Raw genomic sequence first — 11,166 nt, forward strand, 5'->3', positions numbered from 1 at the left:
CTGTGGGGGAAGGAAGAAACGCATGGGGAGAAGGAGGGGCCTGACCTCCAAGCTAGGAGGCAGGAAGCAGCCCCCACTAGTCGGTCAAGGGGCGAGTTGGGAATGATGCCCCTGCCCCCTCCCCGGCTGGATTTTAACTTATCTGGGGGTTGGGGCGATAGAAGTGCTGCCGTTTTGAAACAAGAGACATCGGAGCTGTCTCCACACCCGGGCTGCGAGATTTAGCCTTTTGCAGTCATTATTTTTCCTCTCCTACCCCGAAAATCTCCCTCCTTTCCTCACGGCTGTTGCAGGATGAGCTCCCTGCTGAGCTCTTGCCCCAAAGCAACCCCCAGTTCCTGGCACTTCTTGTATGTCCTGAAAGAGGAGATGCCGGTGCTTGCAGTTGGATCCCTTAGGCAGTCACTGTACCTATGGCGGCAGAGTTCGTCAAAGCCCGTTGCAAGATACAGGGACTCCTGCTTAACAGCACTGAACATGGCACTAAGAGGTGCTATCCTGCCTTGTCTTTCACCTGACTTTAAACTAACATGGCTAATTAGCTGTCACCACTGAGCAAAAAGACCACCCATGGCTTTTGAACTTGCCCTGAATTTTACTAGGGGTACCTTTTTTATTCCTCCAATATTATTTGTTCTGCTCTTACTCCTGCTACTGCACTCACAGAACAGGAGTGGGGGGGACAGGGACTCATCAATGCAGGGTAATGCCCCCACACTGCAGGGAGAAGGAAGAGTTTGAGGTCACCATCTAAGGAGAAAAAAGAAGAGACTAAGAAAGAGAAAAGATGAGAAAAGAGGGTTTACAGGAAGTTAGCTGCTAAGTGGGGGATACAAATGGACACTACTACTGATTCATGTATATTCCTCATTCACCACCAGCATTTAGCCTTGAAGTTACAAATAAGCGCAGGATATTGTATTTATTATTTCAAGAGTTTAATTGTCCCAAAGCCCCCAACTTTAGTTTACATCTTATCTTTACAAAAAATGATCCTGGATCCTGATTGCTTCAATCCAAGAAATGAAAGCAGAAGTCCTGGTAAAGACACTGGGTTTGTTCTCTGCTTTGCATCCAATAGGTCCAAAGCTAACTACACCATGCACTTCCCATTTTTCTCTTCCAATTTGGCAAACCAGTGGTCCACCTGAATCTCCCTGTAAGAAATAATCATTACATTAAGTTTGACATTGTAGATTATCAAACCAACAAGTGCTTCCTATAGTTTGACACACAACAATCATAATGTGTCACTGTTGTCTCACCAAGAATCATACCTGGGCGTGACACTACCCACACACCCTCACCTGAATACTGGGATCCTGGGGTGCCCGGTAGCCAGTGGCCCTGCCCAGCTCCCTGGGTAGCTGCTGCAGGGTCCCCGAGCGGAGAGCCTCCCCTTACAATCAAACAACTTTGCACACCCTTATATAACTATTTATAGGATTTAATAATTTACAAGGTAACATATAAATTGATAACCAATGCAAGACAACAAATGTTACACCACGACCTGGTGATGTTGGCTTAAGGATTAATGCTTCTTGGATACACATTACACTAGGGAAAGGTATACAAATTACCTATGATAAATAAGGAATCAATAAATAAATACGTTGATACTCCAACTAATAAACCATCAAGAACTTATTTACACAGTCTATAATTTGTACACTGTGTACTGAGAACCCTGTGTACACAGCCCCTGGCTGGGTGTCTCAAGGAGCAGGACTGCGTCTGTGTCCCTGGCACAGGAATTGTGGGCAGTCCCTGGTGCTGGCATAGCTCCTGGGGTCTCAATGCAGCAGGCAGTGGCTCCTCCCCTGAAGTCCCCAGCAACACTACCTGCAGAAGGGTCTTCCCAGGCTCGGAGTCTTGTCCCAGGCAGCTCCTCTCTTGTCCTGCCCCGGCAGGGCTCCGAGGGGAAAGGAGGGAGAAGGGACCCAGTGTAGCACTCTTGGTGCAGGCTCTCACTGCTACTTCTGCAGGGCTCTGCCAGGGGCTCTTGGAGAGATGGCTGTGGGGAGATCCTTTCCCTGGTCTCCAGCCTATCTCTCACCCCCTCTCTTTCCCCTTTGTTCTCCCACAGGGAAAACTGTTCCCCTCTTTTAACCAAGCCTCTCAGCCAATCCCAGGCCAGGACTCTTCCCTGGCTTTTGCTAAGGTCTCTCATTCAAACTATGCTGAGGTTACATCACTCCTCCCACTTCCAAGAGGGCTACCTCCAAAATAGCTTCACTTGCCCTCAGGGCAAATGGTGTCCCTACTGGGGCAAACTCTGTCTCTTCACTCTGTCCCTCTGCATGGCAGCCCTTCCCATTCCTTCAGGTGGGTCTATTTTAATGCTGCTACATATCTAATTTGCTTTCAACAGAGAAGTTTCAACAGCCCTTGTCTTGTGTATTGAATTGCACCCCTTAAGTGGAAAGGTGCTCCATTTTATACCAGTGAAACTTGGAAAATGCTGCGTATGCAGCTTCATAGAGAACACTGCTCTAGAAGAGAGAGGCAGCCACAGGCAATTCTGTGGAAAATCCCAAAACTGCCTGGTGGCTGAACTTAACACACTGAACTTTTTATAGAGTTTGAATTAGCAGTTGATTTTTCGTACCTGGCAGGCAGCAGGAGGTCCACCAGCATCCCTGAATCCAGCACAGATCATCGACTGTCGGACTCTGTCTCCCCAGAACTTCTGCAGGCGACACGTGTTGAAATCTATGACTGGTAACTTGGCCTGATTCAAAACTCCAGACAAAGTCAGGTTTTTATTCCCACCTCAAACAGATAAAACAGATGAGAAAAGTGAACATGAAGAACACTTCCAAATTTGTTGTGAACATTTCAAAGGCCACAAAAGGCCACTTAACAGCATTCATGTACACTGTAGCAGGGCACTAGGATGCCTGCTACTAGAAATGCTGGGATAACTCTTCAGGTGCCGGTTTCCGAGGCAACAAAAAGGAGCTAATGGCTTACACCTGCCTAGCCAGCTGAAGAAAGGGGCAGGGCCTGGCCCCTATATAAAGCACAGGCAGGAGGCTAGAGGCAGTTCCTTGCCAGTTGCTAAAGAGGAAGGAGCTTCCTCACAGAAGGGATGGTGTATTTCCTGGTAGGTTTGGGCATTGTTATGACCAGGTGGCTTCTGTTTAAGTTATAGTCGATTGGCTTGTATTTTGTGTTGCTGTTTATAACTGGTGGTTTGGGTGAGGCTATAAGGGGATGGAGGAGGCCTCATAGGGGACTTATGGCAGAGTGAGGACCCCAGCCCCAGTGTGGGCAAGGAGAGCCCCAGGAGAAGGGCAGCAGTATTGAGAAGCCCCAGTGTGGGCGTGGAGAGGGGCAGCATTATTGAGGAGGCCCCTGTGAGAAGGGCGGCACTTGCAGAGAGGAGCCCAGTGAGAGACAGGGCCACGGAGGTCCCAAGTGCCAGAGGAGTGTAGGACAAGACAGTGTTGTACCCACAGGGCTTGGGTACACAGAACACTAGAAGCAGGAGAACTGTAGCCAAGCAAAAGAAAGGTAGTCTCCCTATAAAGAACTCCCATACAATCAAAGTCATGGTGGGCGAGAATAGGAGGGTGGAAGTCCAACGCTCGCCACCGCAAAGGAGGCGACAGGGGAGAGCACAGTGACCCTGATGTCGCTCCTGCCACATACATTTTGTGATCTTGGCCTTTGTTTTAGAGTGGATTCCCCCCATGCTTTCTTTTTTAACTAATTAACATTAATTTTGTTATCCATTCCACAAACATAACACACTATGAAGCTACTTCTCTCGCAATATGAAATTATAATGTTCTGTTATGAAAGGATCTAACTACACATTTAGGGCAGGGCCATGGCATGACAGCTCATAACAAGAGGTTTGCACTTGCTTTACCTGGTCTAGGTAAAGAAATTCCAGGGTTATCAATATGGCATAGGCATAATTTGGTATGCAAGATCTTTGGGATAGGGCGTTCATGTTCAATATGTTAGTAATGTGCTTGGCACAGATGTGGCACAGATCCTGACTGGAACCTCAAGGCAATATCTAATTATAAAAATGTAAGTACAGAAAACCAAGGGAAAAACCTTAAACTAACCTGAGGGGTTGTTGTGCCAATATCCAGGTATGTACGCATTTAACCACCAGCTCCTACAAAATATATTGTAAACTGCTTGAAGCAGGGACCATCAGCTTCTTCTGTGTTCATATAAAACCTAGCGGAGAGAGGTCCAGGTCCATAACAGACTTCTAGGCTATGGACAGTTCTTACATTTATGCTGGAAGAAACATTTTTCTCCCAGCACCAAAAGGTGGTATACAGCCATTCAAAAAGGTTTTCATGCAAGAAAGTTTGGTCTTTCACCAAAAAAAAGAGCAGTTCAAATGAGGAAGTTTTCTCTCAAGTTTTTCTAGTGCAGCTTTTAACAACTGTACATTTCTCTGGGGGGGGAGGGAGAGCACCATCTCCACAATGGCCCACCCAGTGCCAAGCTTTCAGGAAGTCTTTCAAGGGCCCTTGTTGCCTCTGCTTGAACAAAGCCTAGACTATTCCAGGAGTCATGGGGTTGTTTATGCCATGGTGCCAATGCCCCCCAGCAGGTCATCTCATGTTTGTGCAAGGGACAGGGGGCATTCCTTGTACTCTTCCACCTCTTCTTCCCCCCCCCCCTTCCTCCAACCATGGCTCTAACTTTCCCCATAGTTTGACCTATCCCATATGTCCCTGGGACACATCAAGCCATGGGATGATCAGCAGAGCCCAGTGGGAGTGGGCCAGCCTGAGGGGGAAAGGAGTCCAGGAGAGCTGGTTGTATTTTAAAGAAACCTTATGGAGGGTGCAGGAACAAACCATCCCAATGTACTGGAAGAATAGCAAATGTGGCAAGCAACCAGCTTGGCTTAGCAGAGAGCTCTTCAGTGAATTTAAACATAAAAAAGGAAGCTTACAGTAAGTGGAAGCTTAGACAAACAACTTGGGAGGAATATAAGAATATTGCTCAGGCATGCACGGATGAAGTCAGGAAGGCCAAAGCGCAGTTGGAGTTGCAGCTAACAAGGGACATGAATGGTAACAAGAAGGGTTTCTACAAGTATATTAGGAACAAGAAGAAGGTCAGGGAAAGTGTGGGTACCTTACTGAATGGGGGAGACAACTTAGTGACAGATGAGGAGGAAAAGGCTGAAGTACTCAAATGCGTGTTTGTTTTTTTTTGTTTTTTTTACCTCGGTCTTCACAGGCAAGGTCAGCTCCCAGACTACTGCACCAGGTAGCACAGTTTGTGGGGAAGATGAGCAGCCCACAGTGGTGAAAGAACAAGTTAGGGACTATTTAGAAAAGCTGGACATGTACAAGTCCATGGCACCGGATGCAATGCATCCAAGGGTGTTGAGGGAGTTGGCTGATGTGATTGTAGAGCTCTTGGCCATTATCTTTGAAAACTTGTGGCGATCGGGGGAGGTCCCAGATGATTGGGAAAGGGCAAATATAGTGCCCATCTTTAAGAAAGGGAAAAGAAAGATCTGGGGAACTACAGACCAGTCAGCCTCACCTCGGTCCCCAGAAAAAATCATGAAGCAGGTCCTCAAAGAATCCACTTCTAAGCACTTGGAGAAGAAGGTGATTAGGAACAGTCAGCATAGATACATGAAGGGCAAATCATGCCTGACCAACCTGACTGCCTTCTATGATGAGAAAAGTGGCTCTGTGGATATGGGGAAAGCAGTGGATGTGATATACCTTGACTTCAACAAGGCTTTTGATATCATCTCCTACAGCATTTTTGCAAGCAAGCTAAGGAACTATAGGCTGGATAAATGGACTGTAAGGTGGATAGAAAGTTGGCTGGATTGTTGGGCTCAACGGGTAGTAATCAATGTCTAGTTGGCAGCCAGTATCAAGTGGAGTGCCCCAGGGGTTGATCCTAGAGTCAGTTCTGTTCAATATCTTCATTCCCAATCTGGAAGATGGGACAGATTGCACCCTGAGCAAGTTAGTAGATGACCCCAAGCTGCAGGGTGTAGTAGATGCACTGCAGGACAGGGCTAGGATTCAGAGTGACCTAGACAAATTGGAGGATTGAGATTAGTAACTATTCTGCACTGTTGAGGCCACATCTGGAGTACTGTCTGGCTTTGGGTCCCCCACTATAGAAAGGATTTGGACAAGTTGGGGAGAGTCCAGCAGAAGGCAATGAAAATGGTGAGGAGATTGGGGGGAAATGACTTCTGAGGAGAAGCTGAGGGAACTGGGTTTATTTAGTTTGCAGAAGAGAAGGGGAGGTGGGATTTGAAAGCAGCTGTCAACTACCTGAGGGGTGGTTCCAACAAGGATGGAACTAGACTGTTCTCGGCGGTAACAGATGACAGAACAAGGAGCAATGGTCTCAAGTTGCAACAAGGGAGGTTTAAGTTGGATATTAGGAAAAACTCTTACTAGGAGGGTGGTAAAGAAAGCACTGGAACAGGCTACCTAGAGATATGATCGAATCTCCATCCTTGGAGATTTTTAAGGCCTGGCTTGACAAAGCCCTCACTGGATGTAGTTGAGGATGGCCCTGCTTTGAGCAGGGTGTTTGAACTAGATGACCTCCTGAGGTCCCTTCCAACTCATATATATGAGGCATTCCCCCATGGCTTGACCAATCCAAGAGACACCCAAGACAGATCAATCCACAGGGAATGCCCCAGAACGCTTGCACAAAACCAATATGATTGTGATAGACCAGCCACAGACCCAGCAGTGGGGATGTGAACACAGCCCCATTTCACCCACAGCGGAGGAACAGGGGCAGGGAGCATGCCCACTCCCCAGGGAGTGTCTCTCCCCTGCAGCTATGTCCAGCTGATACTTGCATGGATGATGCCTTTTGTCTGCTATGGAGGCAGAGGGAGCAAAGGAGCAATACCCTATTGCCCTCTGGCTAGTGAGCTCACCTTTGAAGCAACTTTGTTGCTCTCCAGCCAGGGGTTTAGAATGCCTGTATGTATGCCCTCCCACAACCACCCCTCTTCGCAATTTCCAGCACCAGGATTTCCAGGAAACAAACACCTGTCCCTAGCTGTAAGTTCTGTCACAATACAAATAAATTAGGGGTGCACTGATTTTAAAAAAAACTGGCTGATACTGATGGCCAATTATTAACCAGCCAGATTGGTTGATCTGATTGCTGATATGCAGCCCAGCAGCATGGAGACCAATGCACAGCCAGTAAGTCTGTTGGGGGTAAGGGGCTTGGGGGGGTGGGGGAGGGCAGATCAAGGTCCCCATGGTGAGAGAGGGAATGGGACTGGGGCTGGCACTACCCAGAACGGTTGGGGTGGAGATGAGGGTGGCTCATATGGAGGGGGTGGGAGGTGGGGAAAGGGACACGGGAGGGGTGGGTGGCTCCCTGCCACTGCATGCAGCATGGGGAAGGCATAGGAGTCATGTGCCTCCCAGATTTGTACATGGGGTGAGGGTGGGTTGCTGCTGCAGGCTGGGAGCTGCGCCAATCTCTTATCGGCAGGTGGGCTGGGCTGGGGCAAGTTGGGCGGCAGTGGTGCTGGGTGCGGGGGAATGGCAAATCTTGGGATGACTGTAGCTCACCCCATTGTCCACTGCTTCCCCCAACCACAGAGGCTATCGTCTTATCATAGAAGGGAATCAGGTTGGTTTGGCATTTCTTGCTGTTGGTGAATCCAAGCTGGGTGTTCCTCATCATCACCTTGTTCCCCTCTAGATGCTTCACCCTAGCTTTCTTGAGGACCTGTTCCATGATCTTTCTAGGTATCAAAAGTCAGACTGGCAGGTCTGTAATTCCCCAGAACACCCCCACTTCTTTTCTTAGAGATGGGTACCATATTTGCCCTTTTCCAGCAATTCAGGACCTCACTTGACCTTCGTAAGCTCTCAAAGAGAGGAGAGTGGTCCTGAAATTCACTCGGCCAATCCTTTTAGTAGCCTAGGAAGCCTCCTGTCTGGCCCTGCTGACTTGAAAGTGTCTATTTCTCTAAGTAGAAGACAGGCCTGGTCCAACCCCTCCCGCCAGGAAGAGGCTGGTGCAGCCCCCGGCAGTGGACAGCTCACCCTTACCCTGTGCACAAATCCAGGGGGTACATAGCCCCCATGCCTTCCCTAGGCTGTGTGCAGTGGTGGGAAGCTGCACATCTTTCCCCCCCTCCCTGGATGAGCTGCCTGCAGCTCTGTCCCATGCTTCACCCCAGCTGGACAGAGTCTGCCTCTGCTCCTGCCTCAGCCCCACTCTCTCCCCCCTCCCTCACTGTGGGGGGCCTTGATCTGCCTCTCCTACCTTTTCCCTCCCCCTCCCCCCCCCCCCCACAACCCTTCCTTACCAGCTGGACACTGCTCTCCAGGCCACTAGGCTGCATTCCTGGCCATGCGCATGCTGCAGCTGTGCACATGCACACCGCATTTAATCGGTGACATTATAAGCTGCACCAGCCAAAAAAAGCCAATTGCCGATAATGTAAATTTTCCTTTTATCAGTGCTGATCCATTATGCTCCGATGGACAAAGCACCTCTAAAATACTAGTAGTTGCACTGTTTAAGAAAATAAAAGCCAAATTCCAGAAGGGTTGTTATACTAGGTACATGTCTCATCACGTAAGGAGGCATTCTGTCTCTCCTGCTTAAGGACAGTGCCATGGAGGCTATACAATCCTATATATCACTGGAACATTCTCCAAGAGGGAGGTACCCTTCACACGCTTACAAAATCTAATCTCCAAAACCATGGAACCAGAAATACCTTGTGTGTCACCCCATCCAGTCACCCAGCAGAAATGTCCTGGATGAAGATGGCTGTCTCTCTTAGGCAGGCAGGCAGGCATAGTGAATAAAATGGTTTGTTACAATGTCTTCCACAGGCTTGACCAAGGCGATGTCATAGTCTAGCTCATTCAGGTGTGGATAGTGGAACTGCTCATGCCGATAAATTCGTTTCACATGGTAGACCCTTTCTGTAGATTCAGCATGGTTAATGCTGTGCTTTCCCAGAAGAATTCTCCACTTTGCAACATCTTCCTTCCTTCCTAAAAAGAATTCGGGTAACGCAGACCTTCAGTAAATCAAACTCAATGCCATTTTTGTACTAGTCTCTTTTTTTTTACCTGTTGTGATTATGTGCAATAGGTACTAATCCTTGTACTATCATGGTTGAGCTGAAGGTGCCATTTACTTCCAACCTGTGTGGCAATCGGATCAAAGTATTCAAATTTAAAATGGCATTCTTTAGAAGTACAAAATAATCTGTTGAAATCGGACAAAGGCTTATTTATGGATAAAAAGCAAGATCCTGTTGCAAAAGGAGATTAGAAGTCAGTGTAGCTTGTTTACTATTTAGCAGTAGCAAAGATGGAAGCTGTAATACAGGTTTAGTGAAGAACAAAATAATTTATCACTTAGCAGGTTCAACAGAAGTATCTAATAGGCCCATGTGAAAGAAAAATAAACCAATGTTTTACATGGACTTAATTATTCACATGTATGTCATATAATCTGAAGTAGGCTGTTCCTTATAAAAGCTCATTCCTTTCTAAACTACTAAACTACTCACTAAAAGGTCCTACTCTCCCCTACCTTCTGCATGGCCTTCATGAGAGATTGAATCGACTGAATCCGTCAAACTGCTACTCGACATCTTAAATGACATGAGGGTTTTAGATAGGATCTTTGTAGTGAGGTGAATTTTACCCTTATACTACATTGCATATGGCTTGGAATATACTTAAGTGTTTTTCATAGGCTTTTATTTAGCCTGCTCTTATTGAATAACTGTTATAATTTATTGTTCATTAAGCTCTGTTGCATTAATTTCACTGTGCTACTTTATAATATCCTTTTACACTATCTTTCACCTTATGATTGCTGTAGTGCAAAACTAAAAACTACATTGCATTTATTTGCAAAGGGAAATTACCAAATATATGATATATTTACAGAGGAATAGAATGCTTCATATGGGGTAAGAATTATTAAATAAAACTTTACCAGATACAGAAAGTGGCTCATTCCTGTATCATCATATGAAAGAGTCATACAGCTTTTTGGCTGTTTGAAAACCAGTGTAGAATACTAATAATAGAAAACCAATTGCTTTAAAAATCACAGAAGTTCATTGGTTTTTAATCTTTCCCTCCTTTTGATCTCTCTTTCCAGTTCCAGTAACAAAAGCAGACATCTCTTGAACTCCATTTCTACAGCAGTTCAGTAAGTTTTCCTAACATGTCCTCTGGTTAGATGGATTCTTTTGTTTTTACCATGGTAATGTCTAGATTAAGACCTCTCACCAATGTGAACAATTTTTCTTGATCAATTTCTGTCAGATCTCATGTATATATTTTCTAGGGGCTCAAGTACAGAACGTGCCTAATTCCATATTCATTTCTTTTGGTGGAACCTGGTCACAAAGATACATCCCTCAACACTTCAGGAATTTAAACAAAGATTGTAAGTGCCGAACTTACTTCTGAAAGCAGTGGGCAGCAGTGAGAATCCAGCTTTTGTGAATGAGAGTTCCACCACAGACATGAACAAATCTTTTGCTTGTTCTTGTTTGAACCTAGATCATAAAAATATAAAGAAGATAATGGAAGCTACATAAATATGAGATTTCGTTTTTAGATGTATGAGGGGCAGAAAAGTTAGTGACAATGTGATGATTGATGCCCTCTACTGTGCAGTTTGTGTTAGTAGCAGTTGCATGGAGTGGGAGAAGAAAGTCCATTTGCTCCTGCATTCTTGTAAAATGCAACTAAAATAGTCACTTTTAAAGACATATGGGTCAGCTAACAAATATGATTTGAGAAATGGGTGTCACAGGTGTGCCTACTCCTTTAAGGGCAGAAACTGCCTAGAGAGGGCCCTACGAGCCAGGTAGAACCCCCACAGGTGCAGGTTGCTGTGGCAGCAGGCAAATTAGGGAATTGGCCTGCACCCAGTCAGTTGACCGGAAGGAGGCAGAGCCCTGGGCACATATCAACCAGCCAGCTGGGATTAAAGTGTTAGTTCTCTAGCAGCAGCCAAGGGGGAAGGGGCTTTCATAGAGATAGATAGATACTTGGAGATGCTTGACTGTCTGTTCTGATTCTGGTAGGATTAAAAGGCTGTAGGAGCTAATAAGTACTTGTGGGTGGGAGGAATGTTTATACTGAGAGAGAGAAGCTTACCTTAAAAGGG

The 11,166-nt window shown here is 46.4% G+C and overlaps 1 long non-coding RNA gene across 1 annotated transcript; it reads left to right on the forward strand.

Moving 5' to 3' along the window:
* Positions 1-3,033: 3,033 nt before the first annotated feature.
* Positions 3,034-10,884, forward strand: LOC109285595 (uncharacterized). The gene is made up of 3 exons (XR_002093373.2): positions 3,034-3,109; positions 10,147-10,197; positions 10,336-10,884. It is a non-coding gene; the product is annotated as an uncharacterized LOC109285595 (long non-coding RNA).
* Positions 10,885-11,166: the final 282 nt, after the last annotated feature.

The sequence above is a fragment of the Alligator mississippiensis genome, chromosome 6 (genome assembly GCF_030867095.1).
Source record: "Alligator mississippiensis isolate rAllMis1 chromosome 6, rAllMis1, whole genome shotgun sequence".
NCBI lineage: Eukaryota > Metazoa > Chordata > Crocodylia > Alligatoridae > Alligator > Alligator mississippiensis.